The 27434-nt window shown below is 42.7% G+C and overlaps 1 long non-coding RNA gene across 1 annotated transcript; it reads right to left on the bottom strand.

Moving 5' to 3' along the window:
• Window positions 1–23120: 23120 nt before the first annotated feature.
• On the bottom strand, window positions 23121–23970 carry LOC135369234 (uncharacterized). Its single transcript, XR_010414997.1, has 2 exons — window positions 23890–23970; window positions 23121–23279 (listed from the first exon to the last, which is right to left on the bottom strand). It is a non-coding gene; the product is annotated as an uncharacterized LOC135369234 (long non-coding RNA).
• Between the last annotated feature and the right edge of the window lie 3464 nt (window positions 23971–27434).

Below are 27434 nucleotides of genomic sequence, written 5' to 3'. Positions count from 1 at the left end.
CATTAGCCGGTGGTTTCCAGGGTATACTGCTTCATGTTCCCTCACGAATGGTCTGCGCTGTCAGGCATCGCAGACGGAGCCACGACAGTGACAATGGTTCGTAAGGACGACAAGCCAGGCATGCGAGTTGTCTTCGTCGTCCTTTACTTTCACCAGTTGTTTTCTGTTTGCTGTTTGCACATAGCCTTCTGAGGTAAACATTAACTACCTTGTAGCTGTTGCTTCCCGGCGCTTTGTTGCCTTCGTCCAAGGAAGATCAGCTAGGGTTAGATGTAGCTGTAGTTCCTAATTATGACCGTGTATTCAGTTTGTCTACTAGCGGAACGAGGAGGGCTGACTCCAAGAAGTGAGGAGGACGTGTACTGTGCGTGCTAAAAATGATGTGCGTGCATTTACCCTAGACTATTTTTCAGCCTGGGCTGACTTCTTTCACATTTTCTCCTCTTGGGCGCACTTCAATCACCTTTTTTTTTCTGCTGCAACAGCTGTGTGGCGAGTGGTTTACATGCAAGTATAGACATGCAAAGGACAGCATTACATAAAGTACAAGTGGGAGTATATTTACTAATGCCAGTGGTGCAATGCCGATCTGTGAAGAATAAAAACCCAGCCGAAAAACTTCAAACATAAGAAACATAATACAATGTACAAAATGAAGAATATACTTACTTATTAGTAATCACAGGTATGATACAATAGCATTGACCATAGAGTATCACACAGAAGGAATCAAACACAATATTTTTATTGCCAGTTATCATAGACACAAGTTTTCAATGAATCAGAGTTAAAGTGGAATACCACATTTAATCAGAGAAGATATCCTTAATCAATTCGATCACAATCAGAATTACAAGTTTTATTATAAAAACCCTAATATACTCGTGCCCCATCATGAGAATAGTGGAGTGACAATCTTAATTACAAGTCCTGATAGATGTATGTAACTTTAAGTCCAATAGGCAATGCATAATGTAAAAACCCCGAGACTAGGGAACACGAAGGGACAGACACAACACGAAGTCTCAAAGAGAGGCTTGAGACTTCGTGTTGTGTCTGTCCCTTCGTGTTCCCTAGTCTCGGGGGTTTTTACATTATGCATCATCTTCACCAGCTCGCTTGCTTCCTAGCCATTTTTTCATTGTCACAATAGGCAAGCTAAGTTGAATATTGCAACATGACACAAATTTAGTTACTCAGTTTCTTACCTACTGAATAGCGCAGACATCAGGAAATAATTCGAATCAATACAACACAATCAGTAGCTAGCACTAATAGAGAACCAAACCGAGATATCCTCCGACACGCAAACAACAGTTACATGTAGGAAAAAAAATAGGGAAATAGGGAAAAAGTAGGGGGAAATAATAATAATACTGTAAGAGCGTTACAATACTATGTCAAAACGAGAAACGGACACCGCATTTAAAGGAACTGTAAAGTAAATTTCAACCCAGCATAAACTTATGATTCTATGAAAGCCTGGGAGGAGTACATCTCAGTTACGAATATTTCTTTTTGAATTCCCTTTTTCTTTGAGTATTTCAAAGATTGCATTCAGGCGCAAAGCTCAGTACTCCCTCAACAACACTGGGCTGGCTCGTGTCAGCCACGGCCGTGTCTTCCGACTTGGCCTATTCCCATTTCGCCTAACGCTTTTTAGCGGACTATCTCGCAATCCCTTAGGGGGTCCACCAACTTTCAACTCAAGGGGGTCCCATTTGGCCTAATGTATGCTGCAGACAGTCCCACTTCGCCTTCTGGTCCGTGTCACGTGATGAAAGCGGCGGGTCCACTAGCGTGCTACCAAAAGTGCATTTCGCACATTCATATAAGTTTACAACCTCGTTGGTTTTATTCAAGCAGAGCATCGCGTTAAATGCATTTTTTTAGTACTTCCTGAAGAGTAAATGCGAAAGATTTGTTACTCTTTGTCGGGAAGTCAAAGTTAGTTACGCATCTCCACATAGCAACTTTATCCTTTTGCTAGTTCTATTCAGGCGTGCTGCAAAAAGTAACTTTACCTGTTATATTTCGTATCTGGCGCTAAACTAATGAGGCTGTCACCGGTCACGTGCACAGGGACCACATCACGACCATCTGGTTGGTCATGGTGTACCCTTCGCCATGCCCTCGTGTTCCCTCCACCCCCTATTGACGAGTGGAGTTTTCTTTCTTTCTTTCTTTTTTAAGTGAGCAGAAAATTAAGGAAATGTGCCTCTTATTATTATTAAACAATAAACAACAACTTTATTTTAGGATAATAGGTGGGTAGTTTTATCGCCGGGGGCGATACTCTACCGCATTGCTGGAGGTTGAAGCGGGGAATGAAGGAATGGGTGCCCTTACAATGAGGATCGAAGTCCTGTGGCGTCCAAAAAGGCGAAGAGAGCCTTGAGGGCCGCGCGTTGGTGAGCTGAATGCGGCCAGGGGCCAAGCAATTTGGTGAGGGAGAGGGGACGGGAGTCGAGCTCGTTGAGGGAGGCGGAGAGTACTGAGCGGGAAGGGTGGTACAGCTCCAGAAGTACGTATGATTCCAGGCTCTACCACCCTGGTGTTTGAAGTGACGCTGTGTCATGGCTGTGGTTTATCCAGAATCTGAAGCATGGAGGGGTGTTGGGAAAAAACTGGGGGGGGGGGTCGTTATTATAGTTACGTCATTATAGCTTAACATATCATTGCCGACATGTGTCTAAAGCTGAAATCGCCAGGGCACCCCTTGTAGCGGGTACACAGGTGAAAAAGTTAGGGGGTGTCGCTGAACATTTGGGGGGGGTGATAGTGGGTTGTAGGGGGGTCTGGATAAATCGCTGATCACAACGCATCACTCCTGGACAGTGGCTGTTTGTACTCCAGGAATTAGCGTACTGGAAGTTTTTCCACCTGAATTTGTATCGCGTTTCTTTCCCGATTTTTAACCCCCCCCCCCAATTTAGGAAAAATTATTTCTCCAAAACTTCACGCTCTACTCATGACGCTGTGTACTACATCGACACACATTACCATATACAGTGTGGAATTTACCCCACAATTTATGGTAATATACACTAATGCACTGCACTGACGAGTTAGACGAGTTAGTAGACGATATTAGAGGACGATATGCAGCATCACTTATCGGTCATATGTAGGGTTCCGCATTTTCGGTTTTAATCGAAAAACACTGAAAAACATACGCCGAGTAAATTTTCCCTCATTCGGTTTTAATCGAAAAACACCGAAGACAGGGGGACATTCCAAAACTCGACAGAGATAAATTGCCGCACGTGCCGGACAAGTTGGTGATGCAGATAAGAAAACCATACGGAAATACGATGATTGTGAAAAATGTAAACGCGTAAATCTACCTCCAATTTGAATTTTTATTGTGTGTGAAAAATGTTTACTCTTTCGTTGGCCGTAAAACGCCACTGCAGCGAGCAACGCCATGTTGAAACGCCATGAACGTCGTGCGGAAATATTACATTGTGATTTCTATACTCGCCGATAACTGTCGGGCAAGCCATGTACATACCAGGAAAACATCGAAAAACGCAGATTTCGCAAAAATCAATAAACACCGAAAAGCACTTGCCGAATCCGCCCAAAAATAAAAGCCGTAAACGCGGAATGCTAGTCATATATAATAAATGAAATTACAGTGATGTACGAACTTTTATTTGATTTGCTTGTGTTGCCCTGCTGCGTTTTTTTTTACCGTTTGTAATCCAGAAGAGCAAAGGTGATCAGTGACAATTAAGGACTGTGCCTTCAACATCATGTTATTTAAATACGTGACAACTTTTAACAGTTGTTAAAAAGTACGCGTCATTAAAGTACATAAAAACATGCTGCAAAAGAAAGCTTTGTTATGCAAAGCTGTCTGAGCCGTCTGAGCTATATCCGCCATGCACTGGTCTCCTACTATTCTCCAAAAGCAGTTTCCAAATCTGTGCAGCGCCAAAATATGTTTCGTGATGACATGAACTTGCGATGTCCAGTGGATATTAAATGGACGTTACAATGTCTGGGATCTTAGCAACCTATAGGACGAAGCATTGGATAGCCCACAGATATCCGGTGGACGTTGAGATGTCTGAGACATCTGCGATTTATTTTGGATATCACCAGGACGTTTGTAGTTTGCTGGGTACCAAGGCTTTGGGGGCTTTGGCAGCTAACCAGATGTTTGTGGTATGGATTGTTCTGCTGCTTCAAGGGTTACGTTGATGACAAGATAATTGGTTTCGTCAATCATCATACTACGAAAAAGAATCAGCCATGAGTCGCATTTTCCTGAAAATTGCCTCTATAGACGTCTTGTCCTTGTTTCCACTTGGGAGGACGTGTCGTTAGGCTAGCGACAACACGGTTATGTGTCAAGTTATATGGTAACAGGGTTATATGGGAAGTGGCCTCTTCCCAGCGGGTTCTCCTCTATGGTCCATTATATATTTTGTTGTACAGGTGGAATAAAAGGGGATAGATCTAAGGCTGAACAGAATTGAGTTGACGAATGCATGCACGTGGGTTGTCCAATGTTCAAAAGACAGATTGAAGACGCAGACAGAAGTCCTTCGATCATTTTTTTCTCTTGTGTCTGTTCGTGTACTACCCGGTTATCGGCATTATGGTCACCTGCAAGAATAAAAGGAGTTGGAAGATTGGTGCATAAATCTGCTATGTTCTTTTGTGAGAAGGTTTTTGATCGCGGCAAATAACCTGAGCAGTTAGCGACGACCTTGTCATGACACCTGCAGCCACAGCCTCGAAGTTGGATTAGTCAGGTGAACTTCTATGGTTAGAAAAGAGCCTCGCATTACGATCCCTAAATCACCAGATGACCGAGATGTGCCAGATCGATATTTTCAAAAACATTATGTCTGCGCAGTGGATTTGAACTATGTATGTTTAAGTATATTTCTTGTAGACAAAAGCATGCTGCATTACTTGTCGAAAACTCGTCGGCATCATCGAACTTTAAATATAGCCCATAGAACTTCCACTTCCGTCCGTGTTTCCTACTTAGTTGATTTCAAACATTCATCGAAACTCGAAAGGGAACCACGCGCTGTAATATGCCAGCACCTTTCCGTATCCTCCGCGGAAATGCTCCGTGTAGCATCCCGTCAGGGACCTTGCTCGGATGTTAATGGCAATAAGATCACAATGAAAGACCTAGCAAGCTTTATCGCACATTAAACCCGGTGCATGGAGTATTCATTGATATAACTCAATTTGTATTTGTACACTTGTATTTTTGTATTTTCTCTTTGTAGTATTCTCCGGGCTTTATACATGATCACTGCTGGTACGGCTGAATTTGGTTATGACAAACGAACCGGAACACTAATCAATGGGTGGAGGCATTGAAATCCACAGCGCAGTAGCTAATTTGCTTCTCCTATATTTGTCCTCCGGCTGACGGGCGCAGGACGTACTCAAATGACTATCACTGGAAGATCCCATGATGACACTCTCTGAATCTCCTCCGAACATCCCATCACGGACGAGGACGTGATGTCACTTTGAGGACGTCGTGAGGATCGCGAGTGTTCTTGGGGTAAATAATCAAACCCAATACAATAGAACCCAATACAACCCAACATAAGGAAAGTTCCGATAGAGTCATCCTGTACATCTGTTTTTATTTTGTTTCCGCAAGTTAAAGCTCATCTTCGACGCATGAGGCGGCACTAGGGTTGCCACCTTTCCTAGTGAAAAATACCGTCTGAGGAAGAGGAGGTGGAATAGAGGGACAGGGGAAGGCTCAGCGGGAAAGGGAAGTGGGTGAGCGTGGTAGAGCATACAGCGAAAACGAGAGAGAGAGAGCTTAGAATAATACGAGAAACATATATGTTCCTGTGTGTGGCTGGATCATTGATGTTAGAAATTGCTATAAACAGGCATGAACGCAACACTGGATCGCATTGAGCAACCAGACTGGACTGCAACTTTGAAAAACCCTTCTTTGCAGGCGGATAGCTCATGATCGTTGCATACGGCCTAAGTTCTAGTTGGCTCGACACAACCACCAACAGCTTTACACAACCACTGATCCTCCTAACATGAGACTTACTGAATAACAATGATGATGATGGTAATAATAATGAATAACTAAGGATACAACTGGTGACTGCATAGTTGGTCTGTGCTCCAGATTTACTCAAGCTGTAGTGGAAATGTTGAAGGAAAAGTCCTGCGAAAGCCCCTATGAAAGGTGTTGAGCCACAAATACCGGTAAAAGGCTGCCGGTATCACCTTCCTACCAGCAACTGGCAGAGCGAGCAAATAACCAGCCGTGCCGGATAACACCGGCCTGGTGACAACCCTAGGCGGCACTGTGCTCCTTCACCCTCTAACAGTGGAGGGTGAAGGGAAGACACATCTGCGAAGATGCGCAATTAGCAAAACAAAGAAAAAAATGGTATTCTTTCACCAATTCTTTTGACGATCCATTGAACGAATTTTTGTTCTGAAAACGGCTCCAGTAGTAAAGAGTGGTTGAGAAACAACATGGTGTCCAAACTACGGCACCCCTGCCCCTGAGCCCTGCGCGTATTTTTCCCTGCGCGGCGCGTGTGCGGATGGTTGTCCGCGCGCTTATCGGCGGGGGGGAGGGCTGCGTGAGCGTTTACCCTCTCACATTTTTCAGCCTGGGCCAACTTCTTTCGACATTTTTGCGCCTTGGCCGACCTTTTTCGCGCATTTTTCCCCACGACCGGCGGGCGGCGCTCGGGTAGAGGCTCTTACAGGTGGACGGCGCGTGGCCGGAGGGCTGCGTGCGCGTTTACCATCACACATTTTTCAACCTGGGCCGACTTCTTTCGTCATTTTTCAGCCTGAGCCGACTTGAATCGCTAATTTTTTTTCTAGCTACAACAGGTGTGCAGTAGGCTGTTTAGTGTTTCCATGCAAAGGATAGCCATACACAAAAGTACAAGTGAAAATATATTTATTAAAGTCAACAGAAATTATGTTATGGCTCTGCGTAAATGGGGAAAACTTAGCCAAAAAACTGAAGCTGAAGAAACACAATACACGTAATAAAGAATATACTTATTACAGGTATGATGCAATAGCATTGAATATAGGTATCACAGATCAAACGCAATATTTTTTATTAACTGTAATCATACACACAAGTTTTCAATGAATCAGAAGTGATAACACATTTAATCAAAGAAGGTATTCTTAATCAATACGATTACAATAAAAATTACAAGTTTTATTATAAAAAGTCTGAGATGTGAGAACCTGACAGATGTAAGTAATTTCGAGCACAACAGCTAATATTTCATTATGACACATTTAATCAAAGAAGATATTTTTAATCAATATGATTATAATCAAAATTAAAAGTTTTATTATAAAGTATTATTATACGTGACCACCATAGTGGAGCTTTAATTACAAGTGCCGATAGTTAATTGTGGACAGCAGAGAATCTGGAAGATCACGGGACACGAACACAAGAGGAAATAAAATCTATAACACTACATTTAACCAAAAAAACAACAGAGGAGGAGAATAATCTATCATTTTAAATATCATAAAATCATCCTCGTGACTTAATCTAGTCGAACCCAATACAATTTTCATTCTAAGAGACACTACAAACCTTACTTTGTTTTATGAATCCAACACAGAAAATATATTAAAAAATGAACTTCACTGCATAGCACGCTCCTAGCCAACAACCAGCTCTAATAATATCTGCCCTGATTTATTAAAGACGAGAGGCGTACACCTGTTTTGTGACAGTTATGAACATTTTCGAGCTCAATAGGGAATCTAAGTTGATTATTCCAACATCACACAATTAACCAATTTCTTATTAAGTGAACAGCATAGGCGTAAGGAAATAACGAGAAACAAAACGATCGACAGCTAATAGAGAACCAAAACCCATCACGTAAACAAGAGGTACACAAAGGATTAATAATTGAAAAACAATCTATCAAAAACGAGAAACATGCACGCACTTAACACTGAATAGCAGAGAAACACTCTAAACGGCGCATCTGCCAACGTGTAAACAACAGACATATGCAGGAAAATAATTGAAAAATAATCTATCAAAACGATAAACATGCACGGATGAATAGCAGAAAAACACTTTGATGCACATGATGAATTTAATACAGCACAGAGCTAACGCTGAATAGCAGAGAAACACTCTAAACGGCGCATCTGCCAACGTGTAAACAACAAACAAGAAAATATTATTGAAATAAGATCAACAGCTAATAGAGACCCAAAATCCAACACGTAAACAAGAGGTACACAAAGGATAAATAGTTGAAGAACAATCTATCAAAACGAGAAACATGCACTGATTTGTTGAAGACGGGTGCCGATAGATGTATGTAATTAATTGTGAACAGCGCAGACCCTGGAAGACCACGGGACACGAACACAAGAGGAAATAAAATCTATACCACTACAAATAATCTATCATTTTAACTATCATAAAATCATCCTCGTGACATAATCTAATCGAACACTATACAATTTTCATTCTAAGAGATGCTAAAAACATTACTTTGTTTTATCAACACAGAAAATAGATATGTTAAAAACGAACTTCACCACATAGCACGCTCCTAGCCAACAACCAGATATGATTATATCTCCCCTGATTTGTTGAAGACGGGTGCCGATAGATGTATGGAATACCACGGAACACGAACGACACGAACACAAGAGGAAATAAAATCTATACCACTACAAAGAAGATATTCTTAATCAATATGATTACAATCAAATTACAAGTTGTATTATAAAAAGTCTAATATTCCTACACGTCAGAACCATCAATGCAATAGCCTGAATATCTGTCATAACATTTCGAGTGCAATTCCAACATTACACAACTTTTAATTTCTTAGTAAGTGAACAGCATAGACGTAAGGAAATAACGAGAAACAACACAATCAACAGCTACAATTAACAGAGAGCCAAACCTGCGCACAATCCAACACATAGAGAAATAATAGCTAATCAATCTATCAAAAGGAGAAATATTACAATATAGCACAGACTTAACGCTGAAGAACAGGGGAACACGCGGCGACACGTAAACAATAACAGAGGAAAATACTCTATCATTGAACCATCATAAAATTGAATATACAATTTTCATTCTAACAAACACTACGAACCTTGATGGAGGTATCCAAGACATAGAAAATATGCACTGCTTTCATCTTGGCTTTCACTATTTTCCTCAAAACCGTGAGACTTTATGTCTCTATCTATATGACCAAGCTCCCGTGCTTTATCACTCAAAGGGTTGGGGGCTATATTCCTTCGTTCAGGAAACAGGACGTTCTAGAGCTCAGATAAGATAGTTCAAAGGCGATATATTTTATTGTGCGGTGCAAATAGATGTCGATATCACTCGCGGGGATCACTATCTTTTCGCATCCTTTCCTTGAGACGGAAATCTTTCGTCAAAGTGGTTATCAAGTCGGCTAAGTTTGTAGAGATGCGATATTGTTATTGAACAAGTAGAGAAAGTCCAAATTATTAATTGGTAGCAACGATACTCAATCAAAAAACCAGAAACAAATTTAATTACATCAATTTTTGTAATATCTTGCAAAAACAAAATACAGAAACCGACACTGAAGATTTGTGTTTAAGTTTAATTTGTACAAGCTTTCGCGTGGAGGTCCACGCTTCCTCAGGTACAAAGTGAAGTGGTGACACACATAAGTATATATAGTATAGACATATACACGACTAAGCATACTGCTGTACAAAGAAAGGGAAGGGGAAGGAGATATGGTGCCACATGTCTGTGTACAATGAATAGCTGGGCAGACGGATAAGTGACCTCTAACCGTTTAAGAACAGTAAAAGGTGTTATTGTGAACAAAAAGGCTCGCCAACCCAGTTTCGCGGAAGGGGGGGTCAGGAGTATGGGAAACGAGTGGCCGACTTCAGGGGAACTGTGCCGGCATACGCCTATTACACATCTGAGGGAAACCCAGGAAAAACCCCAGACGGCACAGCCGGCCCGCGGATTCGAACCACGGACCTCCCAGTCTCCAAGCGCACGCGTTACCGCTGCGAAGATTCAAGAATTGTGCACAAATAAATATAGATATACAGTAAAACCTCCAAAGTCGGACACCTCCCTACCTCGGGCAACTCCCCATGTCGGACAAGATTTCATTGCACAGGCAGGCTCCCATTGAAACTACATGGGGACGAAATTCTCTATGTCGGACACCTCCCTATCCCGGAAGTAGGACAGGGTTTTCCCTGCTAAGTCGGACAAAACCCTGGTCAAATTACCTCAATCTCGGCCCATCTTTGCACCAAAGACTCAAAATGGGCCAGTGGCCTTGACTTTCGCGCCTTTTTTCCCCTATACTGCTCTCAGCATTTTGTTGCTTTAGTTTTTCGAGTCCAAAAACAAGTGCTGTCAGTCCACATTGTAATTCTTTGTGTGAGCACTTGTGTTCGGTTTGTCTAGAGCCTTTGGACGTGCACTGCACCAAAGCAATGAAAAGCGGGCTGACGCTTCAGAGACATGTCCTCGCTGCTCGAAAAGCTCCAGAGGTAATGCCATTGAGTGGAATCTGAACGGAATTGAATCTACCAAAATCAGTAATAATTATCAGTGAAGAATGGGTAGAGGTACCACTACCACCAGGTACCACGAAGGACCATAAATTGAAGAAGGGGGACATTTCTGGCAACACAGCTGTGATCTTTTCCATTTTTTGTTTCCCTCATATTCTGTAACTCGGACACCTCTATAAGTGGGACACGCTTCGGCTGCACCGCGGGTGTCCAACATAGGAAGGTTTCACTGTATAACTATTAAATTTACATAAGCGGATATAACGAGCCAGGACTAAGATTCAGACCATTTGGTGTGAGACACTTGAATTGCGAAATTAAGTAGGACACCCTATTCTTACGTTTGATGTCGGTGCGGTCGTGTTTCTTCCGCACCGACATCAAACGTAAGAATAGGGAGTCCTACTAAATTAAGTGTGCCGTGTGTTACGAAGACTACGTGATTAGAAATGTAGACTTGGCCTGCACGTCATGCTCGTAAAATCTTTCGTTTGCATTGTGGCATCTGATAATAGATTCGCTTTTCGCGAAGGCTCCGTATTATCTCCCAGGCACTGAACCCGAATGCGATTGTAAAAGTTGTCGCGAACGCTTTGGCTTATCCCGCCGCAATCAGTTATCTTGCCTTATTTCCCGTCTTGCCCTACCTTGGACGGCTCATTTTTCCTATCCAGTCATACAAATGGACAATTGTGTTGACAAAAATATTTATTTATTTGTTCCGCACTCCAATCGGGTTGCTGGTCAAAGACGCCTTTTCTTCTTCTTTTACTACGTCTGGGCGATTGCAACTGATTGAGAAATATACATGCACTGTAGAATTTAATTCATGAAATATGATAAGTTTTCACAAAAGATTAGTGATCCTATTTGTAATCATAGACTGATGTATCATGCCTCTAAATTTCAATGACCGATACTTCTCCGGCAATTCTATCCTTCGGATGTTGAACTTGTACAGAGTACAGTCGGGTAAAACCTATTTGATGGTCAGGTCTCATTCTACAGGGTGTCCCAGAAAACATGTCATTGAATTATAATAAAAAAACTACTCCATCTAGAATCATGCGGTCAACGGCATTTGTTCTTATTAGGTTTTTGCCACCTTGTAAAGTTAACGTCATGTTCCCCAAGTTTAATTATGAAAATATTTGCGAACTGAACTCAGAAATTTGCAAAGGGAAGCTCACTTTTTTACCCCACCAAAATAAAGAGCGTGCCGAATTCACTCAAATTCATGATAATTGACAGTGATATTCACAAGCTATCCCATTGGAAAAAATAGCCAAATATCATTCTTTTCGGAGCACCGGACCATAACGCGCGATGTCTTTTTGAGCGCAATCGCTCGCAGTCCGACGAAAGGAGGTTCCGAAGCCAGCCCACAGAGTGATAGTCGGATGTGATAAGCCGTGCCTGCATTATCTCTTTCTGCGATGCCGGGGTGGGCTGGGTTTCCAACCTCCTTTGGTCGGACTGACAAAGATTGCGCTGAAAAATTCATCGTGCGCTATTCTGTGCGACCTCCGTAGAGTATGATGTTCGGCTATTTTTTCCGATGGGATAGCTTCTGAATATCCCTGTCAATTATCATTAATTTGAGTAAATTAGACACCCTCTTCACATTGGTGGGGTAAAAAAGTGCTATTTACTAGGCAAATTTCCGACTTAAGCTCGCAAAAATTTACATAATTAAACTTACGTTACACGACATTCACATGAGGAGGTTGCAAAAACCGAGTAAGAACAGATGCCGTTGACCGCATGACTCTAGGTGGTGTAGTTTTTTTATTATAATTCAATGACACGTTTTCTGGGACACCCTGTATATGAGAATTCGGTAACATCTCATTACGGCCGAAGCCTCATTACGGCCGAAGTCTCATTACGGCCGAAAGTCTCATTACGGCCGAAAATCGTTTAATCCCCAAGTGTATCGTTACGGCCAAAGTCTCAATACGGCCGAAGGTAGTCTCATTACGGCCGAAGATGTCTCATAACGGCCAAAAAGAAAAAAGAAGCATCTACCATATTAGCTCTGTACATACTGTGTTTTATGCTTCCCAAAATGTGTCCGAGGCGGTGTGCCCCCACGGCTTGTGTCACACACAATGGTTCATGCACACAATATTGCGACAGTGTTTCATGCATCCCTCGTGAAAAATGTTTTTATTCTCCTATGTGTCACACGATATTTGTATGTGTTACGCCATTTTCTCTCAGTATTCAAGCAACATCCTAGTCGTTGGTTCTGTGAGCAAACTGTGTGTGTGTGTGTTCTGAAAAGTACTCCACAAGGGAGCCCACTGGGAGCTCCAGGAGCCACATGACCTATGACCACGATCTTCTCCCCCGCTAGCTGCCTTCGACAATTTACGTCCACCTGAAATTTAAAAAAAGTACATAAGGCACTGAACAAAATGACATATGCTCTTGTTTGATGATGACCATAAGACATATGCTGCCAAGCAGACTTTTTTCCATATATGCAAAACATATTCAAGAATTATGGACAACAATGACAATTACGTCATAATGATGCAGCTGCATAGCCAGGAAAATATTTCAGGAGGTGTTTTATGAGGCTTGACATTGGGTGGAGGAGTGCCCCTCGTCAGTGCTTTATCCAGACCCCCCTAACTTTTTTGCCTGTGCACCCCCTACAGGGGGTGTCCTTGCGATTTCACCTTCAGATATGTCTGTAATGATATGTTAAGCTGTAATGACGTAACTATAATGATGACCTCCCCCCACAATTTTTTCCAACACCCCTCTCGTGCTTGGGATTCTGAATAAACCACTGCCCCTTGTTCATTTTCGTGGGGCACTACATTAGAGCTTATGCCACTGCACTGATGTCACAATGTTATAAGTGTGTGTCACTCTGGGCATTCGGAATTCCTCTAAGCTACAATATGTAAATTCAGAATATCCGAAGGGTAAGCATCAGATGTTACCTGCAGGCTTCATGCTGAAACGCGTGTACGCAAAACACTTCCGCCGTGGTCGGCGACGTCGTTAGTGTAATCATACACGCAAGACAATTGCGGGCACATGGAGTAGTGGCAGCAACCTGAAAACGATACATTTTCTTGTTATATATGAGTAATCACACACGTACCTCCCCCTTCGCGGGCTCCTTGACAGTGTTTCTCCTTTTTTTTTCTTCCCCCTTTTCGACGTATATATGAGTAATCAAAAATATACATTCCCACATGTTTCGTTTTGTCGTTTGTAGGAAGCGCTAGTAAGGGAACAGCACTTGGTTGGTCACATGCAAGCCACAATGCGAGAGGTGCCGATATTTCGATTACGCGATCGAAAATTAAAAGTCTAGAACCATGCACACTTCCCCATGCAACTACTTCCCCAGCATCGTGAGACATGACACCCATGACATGACACCATGTATTCACGTATAGTGTAATGTGAAATGATATGCAGGAATGAAAAAGATGCCAACAGACCTGTAATCCAGTGTCACAAAAGTTTGATTCGATTTTCTGGCAGCTACCATGAAGAGCAAATGCACGATTCACAAGTTTCGTTTCGCCATTTTCATTGCTGTTAATTTCGCAACCGTCAAGCAATCCCACGTGACCTCCTTTGGATCAGTGAAAAGCGAAAATTACTCGCGTCATGAACATACCCAGCAAACCATCAATATCCCACAGACCTCCCAAATTGGTCTCCCACGTCACAGATGTCACGCGTATCCTCACAACGTCCGCTGTATATCCACCATGAGACGTCACAAATATCCCCCAGTGAATATTCTGTGGATATACTACGAATATCACAACAATGACATTTCTTTACCTTACAAGGATTTATTGTATCGATAACAGCCATTTCCAGCATTCTCAGACGTGGCAATTTCTCACTCTTTCCTCATAATAACAATATTGATTTTATACCCTCATATCCATACCTTTTCTAATCATATTTGTAACGACTCATCACGTATCGCACCATAGTCAATAAACAAAAGAGAGAAAGAAAAAACATATTTTACCTTTTCCACGGGAATTATAATGATCGGTCACGTATGTTGAGGGATATAACAAGAATGAAGTTCCCAACAAGCGCGAGCCGAAGCGCAACGACGTCTGCCTCATCGCCATCGACATTCCCCAACCGCCGTTTCAAACAGGCGAGGCGCGTCGTCGTAGCGGTTCGGTAGGATATGACATGTTACACGGAAGGGTCTTTGGAACCTCAGCATCATGTGTGTTTTGTACTGGAATCTCGGGAGCATCGAGGCAGTACTGGCCAGTACGTCGAACAACTACGTTGTGCATAACAACGATTGCCGTGGTGTGCGAGAGCTAGCGTTCCTTTGTTCTCCGGCTTTGCAGTTAAGGTGAGTTCGTTCTTCCTTTTGCCTCACTTAAGATTTGTGCGTTGTTCTTTTTTTTTCAACAATCACATGTTGTAGATGTGTGGAGCAATGACAGCTTTGTATCTGAGTAAACAGCTGTAGTTTGCTTGACCTGCAGAGTCTAGTGCGTATCACTGACGAACTCATGCGAACGGCGGAACTGTGTGAGATTGTGTGTGTACAGCTACAAAGTGCAAGTCCAATTCTTCACATCTCTTTGATTCAGGATTTGATTGGGAATGATGAAAGCAATGGTGAAGCAAATTCTATTAACTATGCGCAGCCTGCTAGTAGATAAGCTTGGCTCAGCTACAGTTGTCTTTCATATAAAGGATAGCAGTTATGTTTTCACGTTCGACTGCACTGTTTTTCAAAGTTCCTTCTTTTTTGCATGACCGCTTATCTTTCTTAAATGTCACATGGACGCGATGTGACTCTAGATTAATAAAACATGACTGTTTTACAGATGCACACACAACCATGGATAGCCTCACACATGTGTAAAGTTACTGGTGTCTCTACAAGAAGTTAGTTCTCTAAGAAGAAAGTTACTGGTGTCTCTCTGAAGAGCCAGGCATAGACCGGAAGACGTCGCTTGGGTCTGCCAGTGATTAGGCTGCTTCCGCATGTAACCATCTATACTGCATGAGAAACTGCGGTAAGTCACTGTCTTGCATTTGTTCCCACTTTTTGCAGAGTGTCTGTTCTTTACGCCTATTTATGGCAGTGTTTGAGCTGCTATCCCAATAGATGGAATTAACTATGTTATTGATTATCTTTCAGGGATGACGGTTGCGAAGTGGCGTAGCAATCACGTGATTATTATTATGACCATTATTGTCTTATTATGCGTCTTATCCGTGTCACCCTATATTGTTAATAATTAGCCTATTTATGTTGTAATATCATATTTTGTACTATTAGAAAGAGCGTTTCTTACAGTGCATGTAACATCACTGTACTTGGTTTGTGTTCAATAAATAAGAGTTCGTTGGTACGATGTTCTCTGTTGCAGAGTGGTATTTTCCGTAGAATAAGTAAAAATTGCAAAAAAAGCTACAAAATACAATAATAATAATAGGTCCTGTATATGTCCTCTATATGGCCAAATATCCCTGACAGACATTCCTGGAACCTTCCCTGGATCAGCAAATGTGGAAGAAATACGGGTCCTCTGTCTGTCCCAGAGACGTCAACGGGCTATTCAGCCTAGTCCCTGGGATATCCCAAAATCCCAAGTGGGATATCGTGTGGACGTTTCTGAGACATATTGTTTACTGGGTATATGTTCATCTCAGCGCAAATCACGTCTTGCATGCTATAGAAGGAGGGGGATCAATACTCTTCCTTTCGTGTTTTGATATCTTGTTGTTTTGCTACTCTCACTTTGGAGTTCGGATGGTGTCTAGCAACGTTGGGTACCTCGTTTCTTCTGTGAGCGAGTGGTTGCTGTTTACTACGTGTTCATATATCGATTTGTAGTGCTGTAATGTGCAAATTAGCGCACTTTATAGCGGCTCTCTATTTTCCGTCGTTGTCTTTCGAGCAGCGCCTGTTGTTCCGGTAAAAATCGAGTTGAATGAATCGCCACAACCCCAACGTTTATCGCGCAGTGTTGACCAAAACCAAGTCTAGCAGGAATTCTGGTGAGTAATGCTTTCGTAGATTGTCTGGATTAGTAGTGTGCTGTCCACACATAGTTGGATTCTCATACGAGTAATTTAAATGAATCAAAACAGCCGAAGTGCCTGTAATAGATGTAACTGGGTATCTGTTCGTAGGTTTGCGTCGTTTCTAGTTGGTTGCGCGTTTAGGAACAACAAATTTATTCGAAGACGGTAAGATACCGACAATGCATCACCGTACAGCAGCATTTACTCGTATCATTGTGAACCATATTTAATTTGCTAAAATTTGTCGTCGTATTTCTTCAAAAATAAAAGCGCAAGTCGGCGTACTTGAATTGATCTCCTTGAACAGCTTACGTCGAACGTCTGCAAATGTTGTACTTATGTGCCTTCGTGCACCATACTAGGCACAAAAGCATATCTGATTAGAATAAATACTTCAAGAGGAAATCATTCAAATACATTGTTATTTATAGCTGGTTTTCCATTCCAGGCTGGTATGTGGCTGCACGGAGGATTCCGAAAAAGAAAAACAACATGGCTAATAGGATGTTGCTGCCCAGGGAGTCGTGGCCGAAGAGGTGAGCCGTTAAGATCATCATAAGGTTCTGTTGTGAAGTGAAAAATTTTGTAGTAGTGCACGAATGATAATTCGTGCACTACTTTTATAAAAAAGAAACCAGAAATGGAAAGTTATGCATACATCATTTCATGAATTGTAATGTATCACTATTTGATATTCACATGTTTCCATTAAGGGAATGAACTACTGAACCTATATTCATATCATGGTCATGCTGTGTGTTTACCTGGAAGTCACATTTTTAAGGTTTGTCGTTCTTTTGTCTACATGAAGATTTATGTTAACCTTGTATGAAATAACAGACACGTATCAACACATGTGCAGCTTGTGCACATTAAAACCAGCCATGTAGTGACAAATGCTTGTTTTTTTTTATATATTCTGGTTATATTCATGGTTGCTCTTCGCTTCTTGCAGGTTTACTCATTCCAGAAGCAAGAATTGTACCATTGTAAGGCTAATGGAAATAAACTGACATCGACTGAGATAGGTGTTCCGTCTTGGCCAGTGACTGTAGGATGGCTCCAAAAGCGTCACAACAAAGCCAATATTCATCTAGCTCTCTACAAGTAGCTAACTCCACATAGTAGCCTGCTTCACAGCAACATCAACACTACCTTGTGGGAGTACACATTACACATTATGTTGCATTGTGCTGTGGTATGATAACATACCATTTGTCTCGCAATATGTGTATATAAATATGATAAGGGCCCTAAGGGCACAGTGCATGGCTTATACCCTGCTGAATATATATCCATACCTGGCTGCGACATTGCATATCAATGCAGGTTACAATACACATTTTCACATTTGGCCGTTATGAGACATCTTCGGCCGTAATGAGACTGCCTTCGGCCGTATTGAGACTTCGGCCGTAACGAGACACTTGGGGATTAAAGGATTATCGGCCGTATTGAGACTTTCGGCCGTATTGAGACATCGGCCGTAATGAGATACAATCGAGAATTCTTACACACAGTGTGGAATATTCATCTCCTTAGCAATCTTCAATCTAATCATAAGCTGTTTTCGTTGCGATGTGTAGAATACATTACAATGATGACAAAGAATACAATTATTATTTCAATTATATGCTTGTTTATTCCGATAAATTACAGTTCTATTTCAAACTCTGAAGTTTTGGTTTGTTATCTTCATTGATGAATTCCGAAGACATTAAATAGTTTATTCTGATTATTAGGTGCTTGAATCCAGCGTTGATTAACGCAGGTGATATGTTGTCGCCGTGTTTCTATTGCTTCAACAACTTGCACTTTGTCGCGATGAACTTGCACAGTCTCTTATTGATGTTTCCTTTCTTTGTATGAAGATTCTTGAATGGTGTACAAGAGAGTATTAGATGAAAATCGTGCGGTGGTCCATCGCAATTGACATGTTTGTTGAGTTTCAACAGGTAATAATACATCAGACCTTGCACGACAATATTGAACTTCTGTTCATTGGACATCACTGACTGGTAGAATAAAATAATTGCGTTGCCGTGGTAGTGGAACATATCACGTGATAAGATTATATGTATTTCCATCTCAGATATGCGTAATTTCAACAAATCCGTAAGGAACCGTGCGTACGTTTGATGTCGGTGCGGAAGAAACACGACCGCACCGACATCAAACGTAAGAATAGGGAGTCCTACTTAATTTCGCAATTCAAGTGTCTCACACAAAATGGTCTGAATCTTAGTCCTGGCTCGTTATATCCGCTTATGTAAATTTAATAGTTATATATCTATATTTATTTGTGCACAATTCTTGAATCTTCGCTTCAGTCATCGTCTGGCACTCCGTTAGATAATCCGTAACCTTCCCCTTTGTCCATTCTGGGCCACTCGTTTCCCATACTCCTGACCCCCCCTTCCGCGAAACTGGGTTGGCGAGCCTTTTTGTTCACAATAACACCTTTTACTGTTCTTAAACGGTTAGAGGTCACTTATCCGTCTGCCCAGCTATTCATTGCACACAGACATGTGGCACCATATCTCCTTCCCCTTCCCTTTCTTTGTACAGCAGTATGTTTAGTCGTGTATATGTCCATACTATATATACTTATGTGTGTCACCACTTCACTTTGTACCTGAGGAAGCGTGGACCTCCACGCGAAAGCTTGTACAAATTAAACTTAAACAAAAATCTTCAGTGTCGGTTTCTGTATTTTGTTTATGTGATCTACAGGACTTGACTCCCCTCTTCGTATACGCTTCTAATATCTTGCAACAGAAAGTTCCAATGAACCACACAGAAAAATCAAATGTGAAACACAACTCAGAAATATGAGGCATTCCTAACTCAGAGATTATTTTTACTCATCTCAATCGAGTGAACAATTGAAACAAATACGACACAATTAATACATCATGTATACATAATGTCCAACTCATAGAATATCAATCGAAACAAAACAATATTTAATTCAGACAAATCATTTCTAAGCAAGCAGCATGAATACACCGTAGAATCTGTACAGAAACTTGTCATTTTCAATGAATAAACATGATCAACTAGTGGATTCGAGCGATAAAGTGTGACGAAACCCGACGACCCCGAACACCAACATCAAGTTAGGGAGGGACGGTCTCTAGTATGGCCTTGTACATAGAATCATTGAAAGCGCACATTTTTTCTTACTCATCACATCTTTTTGTAAATCAGTTTCCATAATTCTCATGGCATGGGGATATTAATAACATTCTAAAAAAATTTAATCAATAAAATGAGCATAGCTATGCTTTTAAGTAAGTGTAGACGCGCACTTGAAAACAGAAGAGACAATTGTTCTACATTGAAAAGATGGACAGATTTTGTACTCGCTACCATAAGTCATGGGAGGACATGATAAAACACTGCTTCGAAAAGGAAGAGCCGCGAAACGATTCCATTATCGCTGCATTTCAATACGTCCTAGACATGGTCGTATTCGGAGATATGGTACAAACTACAGAACTGAAGGTGCAAGAATTTATATGCCGAATCTACAGGGTGTTACCCTATAAAAGTCTACCCGCGTCGGCATGCCGTGCTCGCCAATTACTCAATGCAGGCGGTAAAATGTGTTGTCTACGTATAAACCTCATAAGGACATTCATCCATGGCAAATATCGAAGTGATTGAGCACCGTTACGCAAAGTTATAGCGCAAAACGTGAGGTTCCCGTAGGCAAAACAGCCAAGATGGCGCCTCTCAGTAAGCAGACGACATCCCTTTTGGGTGTCGTCTGCTGAGTACGTCGGCATTTTTCGTACCTCACGTTGCTTACTTCTGAGCAAAATACGACAGTTACACGAAAGCGAAATGAAAACTGCAGTTCCATCAGGCTGGCAGGATATGCGACACGTCGTCGTCTGGGGAGCAGCATGGCAAGTGCTCTTCTCAACGCCGCCATCTTGATTGTTTTCACTACGGGAATTTCACGTTTTGAGTTATAACTTCGTGTTGCGGCGCTTAATCACTTTAAAATTCACCAAGATTAAATGTCCTTATGAGCTTTATATGAAGATCGCACAATGTGCCACCTGCATTGAGTAATTGGCGAGTACGGCATGGCGGCACGGGTAGACTTTTATAGGGTAACACCCTGTACAATAGTTATAAAAATATCTGTACATCAACGTCGGAAGGACGACTGGGATTTATGGCCGAGTTTTTGAGATTTGCTAACGAAGAATTGAAATACACTAGACCAGATGTAATTGTAATCATTGCAATCGGCATTGCATTCATTAAGAAAGCAGTCAGATCAAATTATCATACACAAGCGGTCTATATCGCACGGTTCCTTACGGATTTGTTGAAATTACACATATCTGAGATGGAAAGTACATAAAATCTTATCACGTGATATGTTCCACTACCACGGCAACGCAATTATTTTATTCTACCAGTCAGTAATGTCCAATGAACAGAAGTTCAATATTGTCGTGCAAGGTCTGATGTATTATTACCTGTTGAAACTCAACAAACATGTCAATTGCGGTGGACCACCGGACGATTTTCATCCAATACTCTCTTGTACACCATTCAATAATCTTCATACAAAGAAAGGAAACATCAATAAGAGACTGTGCAAGTTCATCGCGACAAAGTGCAAGTTGTTGAAGCAATACAAACACGGCGACAACATTTGTTCTTGTGTATGGGAGAGATTTACTAGACGGATTTCACATGGTACTATACAACAAACACTTGTTCTTACTCGGTTTTTGCCACCTCCTCATGTGTATGTCGTGTAACGTAAGTTTAATTATGTAAATTTTTGCGAGCTTAAGTCGGAAATTTGCCTAGTAAATAACACTTTTTTACCCCAGCAATATGAAGAGCGTGTCTAATTTACTCAAATTAATGATAATTGACAGGGATATTCAGAAGCTATCCCATCGGAAAAAATAGCCGAACATCATGCTCTACGGAGGTCGCACAGAATAGCGCACGATGAATTTTTCAGCGCAATCTTTGTCAGTCCGACCAAAGGAGGTTGGAAACCCAGCCCACCCCGGCATCGCAGAAAGAGATAACGCAGGCACGGCTTATCACATCCGACTATCACTCTGTGGGCTGGCTTCGGAACCTCCTTTCGTCGGACTGCGAGCGATTGCGCTCAAAAAGACATCGCGCGTTATGGTCCGGTGCTCCGAAAAGAATGATATTTGGCTATTTTTTCCAACGGGATAGCTTGTGAATATCACTGTCAATTATCATGAATTTGAGTGAATTCGGCACGCTCTTCATTTTGGTGGGGTAAAAAAGTGACCTTCCCTTTGCAAATTTCTGAGTTCAGTTCGCAAATATTTTCATAATTAAACTTGGGGAACATGACGTTAACTTTACAAGGTGGCGAAAACCTAATAAGAACAAATGTCGTTGACCGCATGATTCTAGGTGGTGTAGTTTTTTTATTATAATTCAATGACATGTTTTCTGGGACACCCTGTAGAATGAGACCTGACCATCAAATAGGTTTTCCCCGACTGTACTCTGTACAAGTTCAACATCCGAAGGATAGAATTGCCGGAGAAGGATCGGTCATTGACATTTAGAGGCATGATACATCAGTCTATGATTACACTCTAAAAATGGTGACACTTTTGTGACGCGTTGCAAGCGTCACTTTTTTGCAAAAAAGTGACGCTTTGCTCAAGTGTCACTTCCAGACGCTTTTTGTTCCTTTTTGCTTTTTGAAGCATGTGTCACGAGAGCTCCCACAACAAGAGTCACAAAAAACGTCGCACGCTCTAAAAACAGAGCTTCACCGCATAGCACGCCGAAGGCCAACCATGGTACAGAATGATGCATTTATCACTGTTGGTTAGCTGAAAACAGGAGGCGCAAGCCTTTTTGGGACACTTATGCAGTTATGATAAGTGTCCCGAAATGGCTTACCCTCGCGTTTTCAACAAACCAACAGTGATGAAGACATCGATCTGTACAATGGTAGCCGTCGGCGTGCTATGCGATGAGCTCTGTGTTTAGAGTGCAGGTGGTGTCGTGGTCACGACTGTGCTGGTGGTGCTAGCGAAATGGCTTGCGGTTGTCGGCCTCACAGAGGTGCCTGCTGTGCTGCTTGGGGTATTTCCTGGGTTTTCCTCAGACACTTTGAGCCATGTGATGTCGGCACAGGACGGACATTCCCCCACGGCGTCAGTCATGACGTTGCCCTCGTGGTCGCAACATCGCCTAGTTGCATAAAAGTTGAGTGTACTGTCTCAATCTCAAACATGACAATCTTGGTAGTGCATTGAGTGCGCTTCCACGAGCCCACACGGGGAAGGAGCCTAAGCGTCCGAGACAGCACAAGACAGAATATGAGACAGCTACTTAACTTTTACGCAGAAGACTCTTAGAATGTGGCTCTATAGACTTCAGAGATGGGTTAAACATGCAGCGGACACTGACACCCGATGTACTCGTATGGGGAAGGCACGCTCACATGCTAGGGGTCACGTGAAAAGAGAAACATTTTATTTCAGAATCGATACACTGCGAGGTAATCGCGCGGCAAGCACGGAGTGCAAGACCCTCCTGGTTGCTTGATTCCGTAGAACCCCGACTAAGATGGCAATCGTTGCTCGAACTGCATCTCGAAATACAGGGGTGTCCTGGAGGGAAGCATGGTAACTGAATAATTAGCAAAACAGCTTCATTTGCGCTTGCGTTGGCGACTCACACGCTATTCTGAAATTTCCTAATAGGGGTTCTGCAGGTCCTAAACATAAGTGGTCAGTTTAGATCACGACACATTAAAAAAGGTAAGTGAAGACAAACGAAATGCAGAACGTAATCGGAAGAAACTGTGCAATGAAGTATGAAGAAAAACAGGCCGCAAAGCCCCCATTCTCTGGAGCTACTCAAAAACCTTTGAATTTCTCTCCATCGCTGTAACTTGCGATTTCGGGTGTCAAAGAATTATGGCGCACAGATGCACTGGTGAAGGACGCTCATTACGCAAATACGCTCGTGCCAGTGGTGCAGACGCGCGCATGCGATTGTCTGCTTGGTAACAATTTCACATGCATAAAGTCAAGTATTTCGTAATGCTTTAGGGAAAGCAACGTGGAGTTTCCGAAAGTGTGCTCGCGTTCGACAGGGGGCATAGCCACAGAGACAATGGTGTACACTTTGCTCCAATTTATCCTCCAGACTCCCTGTATTCACATGTTTTCATTGCGTTCGTCGTTCCGAAAAGAAGACAAACCCCAAATAACTTACCGATACGTCCGTGCTTCACTGAAGGATGCCCTCACATGATGCACCATCCTGCCGTGCACACGGGTGTGAACGGTGTGACCTCATATATGACAAACACTAGCATAGGTCATGCGCACAGATTCCTCGCGATATTCCAGTAACATCAACGCCTGAGTCGTCACAGTATTCCCGAAAGCGAGTTAAATAAGCTACATTAGCAGATAAAACCGGACGCGAGAAACCTCGTGAGCGTCCTCGCTTGAACTGGCCAAAAACTTGCCCATTGTTGGTAGCTGAATGAGAAAATATAGAGATCCGAAGCGTTCAGACAGCGAAAATATCAAACCATGTGTCACGGGCAACGGCCGCAGCTGCGGCAAGTGTCACAACTCCAGTGTTTAAACGCCCTCCCAGGCTTCAGTAATCATCTACGACACCTCAGCCACTTCGGTGGCAACAAAAACGCGTTTCTGGTAACTGTATATGGACTAAGTTCGCTCTGTGACGCATTCCAAATCCAAGTTTGGGCTCGCCCCAAAGTGTCACACCAATTTCACGTGTCACTAAAGTGTCACCGTTTTTAGAGTGTGCGCACCTCTGTCTTTCGGTTACTCTCCGGCATGTTTCGCCAGTTAGCCGCCATTTTGAGTCTTATGAATGTATTTTTCCACGCAGACCCAATCTCTACTTTGCCCTTCAGAGGAGGATGAGGTAAGAACGTGCATGCATTTCTATTTTTTTATATGATTACGGCAGAACAAAACAGATGCCACAACGCATGTGTCTCGTACACGTGCCATAGATATATGCAGTGTTAGACACAAGAGTTCTGTAGTAATCTCTGCGGCCCAGTTCCAACAGATCTTCTCATTGATGTACTAGTGCATGAAAGAAGCACAGTCTGTTTCAGAGGGCACACTAAACGTAAACGGAGGGTAGTGCAAGCGGTAGTAATGCTGATGGACTGCGCGATATGCTGATGCGCGTGAGCTGCATCACAACTGTCGTCGTCGTCGCTACAGATAGCTCCCTCCTCTAGACAGACGAAGTATGAACCAGGATGTCAAGCGTATGCGGACGGGACTAGGTAGCGAGACCAGTGCACACGACGTTCGCTGCCATGTGCCCTGTTCGCTTCCCAGGGTCGGGGATGGTTGAGGCTCGGGTAGGAGGCGCATGGGACAATGGTGCTATTGGGGGTTGCACTGTCGAAGCAGGATTGTCAGCATTGTAGGCAGGACTCAGCTTGTCAATGGAAATGACCGGCAGTGGTGCACTAATGAACTGACTTGCGGAGAGAAGTCTTCAGCTTGCCACGGAACCGTTCAACTAACGCGATGGGTGAAGGATAGTCAGCTGTCGTGCAGATCCGTATCGTGCCAAGCAGATTCATCAAGTAGGAAAAGTGTCGGGGTTCGAACTGGCGTCTGCGATCCGTTGTAATGGTAAACGGTATGATGAAACGTGAAATCCATCCGGCGACGAGAACTTGGGCAATGGTGAACGCAATGATGCCTGCTATACGGATCACTTCTGGATTGCGTATAAAACCTGTTCACACATGTGAGGAGGTAGGTGGACTCGTTGCTTGGTATAGTAACAGATCAACGAGGTCAATGTGAACGTGGTCAAAACGACGGGACGGAAGCGGAACATCGGTACAGGGGTGATGGTATGGCGCTGAAGTTTGCTTCTATCGCAGTGTACGCACAACCAGGCTCAGGTACGGATGTCAATGTTAATCTTGGGCCAGACAAATCTTGTGGTGATGAGTTGCTATCTAGCCTGAACGCCAAGGTGGGATTATCTGTGGAGAGTGTCGCAAACTTGACAAAGGATGCTCGAAAGGACGTACACTGTCGCGAAAGAAACGGATAAATTTTACATATATAAAGTTTACATCCAATCTTACCCTTACTAAGCGAACATTTCGACAAAAGTAGCTGACGCCGTATCCGTCAAGCTGTGTAGTACCGTAAACACTCCTGCTGTAAGCGTACAGGGCGGAGCTTAATACCCAAATGGTAATGGAAACATGATTTACTCTTACATTCCGCCGCATAGGATTTCGTCTTGAGTGATAAACTGAGGCTCTGCGTCGGAGCACCAGTCCTTTACATCTATTCGACGCGCGTTGTTTTTCAACTGTTATACGGGCCCTGCCTCCTAAAAACACATGCATAGTTCCGTGTGCAAGGCGTCTTTTCTTGCGCTTGGTTAACGGTGGTTCTGGCTCCTGGCGTCTCATGGTCTCACGTCATGCACCGTCTGGCAATGTAAGTCGTCACATTTTGGACTGTGTGTCTTGAGTTTCCTTGAATTTCAGACTTCATTTGTGTCACAGGTATGGCAGAAGCAACTGGGATCGAACGAGACAACGTCGCACGATGTAGTTGACCGAGCACGAGGACGCTGCCTAAACAGTTGTGACTCTCCCAGCTATCTCCATGCTGCTAATTCATATGCATACGCCCATCGCCCCCCGTGCTGGTGCCTTATGTGTGATGGTCATCTATGATCAGATAATTTTGTTATAGGTGAGACTCTTTTCGCTTTCGTTTTCATTTTCGTTTCTCCGATGTGCGTTTCTCGCCGTTAAGTCATGTGTGTTAATGATTCCGCAATCCGTTCTTGTAATAGCAGTTCGTAGGATTATTGCTGATAATAGCGCAGCACGGTGTGTTGACAGGAAGCAAATGGCTTTTCTGACTTGTAAAAAGCGGCCCTGATGTTGTATAAGGTGGTGGTTGTGATGCAAAACACGTGTGGAATGCCACATAGAGAGCTAAATGATTTATGCATTTAACAATATTCAACTAAACGTTATGTTAAAGGATAATTGTGTTTCCAGTACGGAAAGTGGTTTTTTAAGTCCGCGTTATGCTTATGACTATTTCGTGTAAGGGGCCTCTGCGGAGATGGACTCAGGTCTGATAAAGAGCACCTTATCAGCATGATTTATTTCGGCGTTTCCGTATTTTAGAGATCTGCTTTCCCATTTAAGCACTAGAAACACTAGCAGTTTCGCGGTGTTTACTGTTGCAGAGACATCTGCAGCCATCTGACAATACCAGGGAGCACATGAATGACATGATGAAATGATTTACGTATCTAACAATATCCAGATGAATGCTATTTAAAGGACGAGAAAGATTCCAGAATGGTATGTAATTTTACAGTCCATGTTACGTTTGTGACTACTTCATGTAGAAATTTCCTGGAGATGACTCAGGACTGGCGAAGAACACCTTATCGGCATCCCTTACGGTCCTAGCATATTTCCGAGATTAGCTTTCTCATTGAAATACTTCAAGCAGTATCGTATCTTTGGAATCTACTGTTGAACACACATGCTTGGCCGTTTGACAATACCAGCAAGCACATTATTTTGCGCCTTTCATAAGAAACTTCTGTTTCCAGCATCCCCAGGAACAGGACTGGCTCTTCGTAGCCATGCTGCAGTGCACAGTACCCCGCATGCACGCTCAGCTGCATTAAGTCGTGCTCCTGAAGTTTCTACCATGCGACACCCTGCTGAAAGAAGTTCAGAAGACTACTCTGTCACG

Source organism: Ornithodoros turicata, chromosome 9 (assembly GCF_037126465.1).
Source record: "Ornithodoros turicata isolate Travis chromosome 9, ASM3712646v1, whole genome shotgun sequence".
NCBI lineage: Eukaryota > Metazoa > Arthropoda > Arachnida > Ixodida > Argasidae > Ornithodoros > Ornithodoros turicata.
The sequence above is the reverse complement of the archived record's forward strand: the minus strand, read 5'-3'. Positions and strand labels throughout refer to the sequence as shown.